At 39.2% G+C, this 2486-nt stretch overlaps 1 long non-coding RNA gene across 1 annotated transcript; it reads left to right on the plus strand.

Annotated features, from left to right (window-relative positions):
* The first annotated feature begins 23 nt into the window (after window positions 1–23).
* Window positions 24–2471, plus strand: LOC121963931. The gene is made up of 3 exons (XR_006107296.1): window positions 24–158; window positions 753–875; window positions 1816–2471. It is a non-coding gene; the product is annotated as an uncharacterized LOC121963931 (long non-coding RNA).
* Window positions 2472–2486: the final 15 nt, after the last annotated feature.

Consider the following 2486-nt stretch of genomic DNA (forward strand, 5'->3'; position numbering starts at 1 on the left):
CCTTTTCTGGCAATACAGGTGACTTCAAGTTTGTCTCTGCTACATACCGCCTGTTCAAGGTTCCTAAAGGCAACACCAAGCCCTGTCAGGTCATATATAACGGGAGCATTACTGGAGTAGAGGACAGCTTCCAGTTTGACTGTCAGTACACGTTCAAGGTCTGTACATTCTGCAGTACAAGAACAGCTTGGTGTTCAGCTCATGCATTGTATGCAAATTACAGGGTTCGCACAAGGTGCTTGAAGTACTTGAATATGCGACACTGAAAGTCCTGGAATATCTTGAAAATCAGACATTTTTGATCTTTGTCCTTGAAAAAGTACTTAAATATATTTGAGAGGTGAACAGAATGATAAATATTTTTATTAACTGTATTAGATAGAGTTATTCAATAATGCCATATGAGAGTTCATCTTTGGTAAGGACCAGTAAATTGACGGCACCAAGATGTTTTGGTAGCCTGCAAAACTCTCACACTGGAACAGTTAGAGACGTTAGCATGAGTTTTGAGCTGTACTTTGGCAGTAAATAAGCAAAGTCAATTAATAAAAAGTTTACTTTAAGCTCTGGTTTGCACATTTGCTCCATTTACAGATTTGCACATTTTTCTTACAACAGATGATCGTGTGGAAAACAATTTCGTCAATGAAAATAAAAATGAGTGCTTGAAAGAGTACTTGTCAACATCCTTGAATTTGACTCCATGTTTGTGCGAACCCTGAAATTAAGTCACATGTGCGTGTATTCCACAGGTCAATGAAGTGGCGGAGGTAGATGGAGAGTTAGCCACCATCCTGACCAAGTCCAGATTTACAGAGGACTTCACTTTCCAGCCACCTGGAGGCCCCAGTGAGCCCTGCGGAGCCAAACCTAAGGTCAGTGTCACAGCTAAATTCCTGGATGTGGATAAACGTCTGTATGATTTTTCTTTGAGCACTAGAGGTCAGTGTGTTTGTCGTATCGATTTCAAGTGTGTGACACACCCAGAGAGCCCCCACTTGTTCACAAAGTCACACACGCATGTGTGCACCGGGACGCATGCTGCAAATTCCTACACACACATTCACATACCCACTCAAACATACATACGCACACATCCACACACACAAGGTCAAGCAGCTGTCTTGGAGTCATAACCAGACTGTGGAGTCATGCTGGGGAACCTTGAACAGGGAGGAATGTTCTCTTCTCAGCGAGTGGAATGCCATCTTATCAGCACTCATGGTCGTTCTGTGCACACACACATCTACAAACACTACTATATGTTTTTCAGTGACTACCCTAATCCTGTAATCACTCATTTTATTCTGCTATTGAGGGATTTCTATCTCGTTTTTGTGAAGCAAAAATTGAAAATCTCAGTGATTTATCTTAATTTGTGGCTGGGTTTAACCTTCGGACTGCCCCTCTGAAGTGAATACAGGACCAAGATGCTTTTCTCTAATCACCACAGCTAGCTGGTGATAATAGCAATAAAACCCCTTTGGTCTTGTTGTTGAAAGCTTGGCTACTGTGAAATGTTCAATTAATGAACAACCAGATACCTGATTAAACCTGATAAAAAAGGTACTGATACCTGGAGTAAAAAAAGCATCAGTGAACACCGTTTTTTTTCTGCTATTACATAAAGTGTTCAGCATATTATTTATTGTTTATTGCTGGAAAATTAGAAACAGAAATAACTTTTAGAACTTTTCTACGCTCCTTACAGTCATCTTGGGCAAAAAAAAGAATCATGTGTGTAATACTTAGATAGAAGTGGATATAGGTTGTACACTCCCACTGATTTTTACCTTGTTGGACTATTGATAACAGGCAGGCATTGTGGATCCTTTCGAGCTGGTCCTTCAGCTGGAGAAACAGAGTCCAGGTTCAGCCACAGGGGGATGCTGCAGCACTAAGTCTGCTACCTGCTGCAAGTGATTGTGGGAAGAGCACTGTGAAATACAGGCTCAGCATCATAATGTGTTTGCATCATAACAGTAGTACAAATGTACTGACTTAATTTTGCATCATGTAGTGTCATAATCTTGTGTCTTATTAACATTTCAAAAAGATTTCAGCAATCAAAAAAAATCAAAATTAATAACTTCAACACAAACATCTGTGCTGTTGATGTTTGGCGCCCACTTTCCTCTTAATCCCCACAACCTCATTTAATTTATTCATATAAAAATGTTGCATGAGTATGACTTTTGGTTTTATTAAGGCAGGATCCAAATCCCTACAAATTCAAAACTTGTACATAATCTTGGACAGAACTGCCTTTTTTTCATAAGGCTTTTTTCCATCTGTCTACAATCTTAGACATCTGAATTTCTTAACTGTGCCATTCACACCTTCATCAGACTTTCCCACCTATGCCTTCACAAATAACATCAGTACTGTTGTAATACCTCTAATTTAATTGTTTTTTTAAATACATAATAGTAGTAGTAGTAGTAGTAGTAGTAGTAGTAGTAGTAGTAGTAGTAGTAGTAGTGGTA

This window comes from Plectropomus leopardus, unplaced genomic scaffold (assembly GCF_008729295.1).
Source record: "Plectropomus leopardus isolate mb unplaced genomic scaffold, YSFRI_Pleo_2.0 unplaced_scaffold13290, whole genome shotgun sequence".
NCBI lineage: Eukaryota > Metazoa > Chordata > Actinopteri > Perciformes > Serranidae > Plectropomus > Plectropomus leopardus.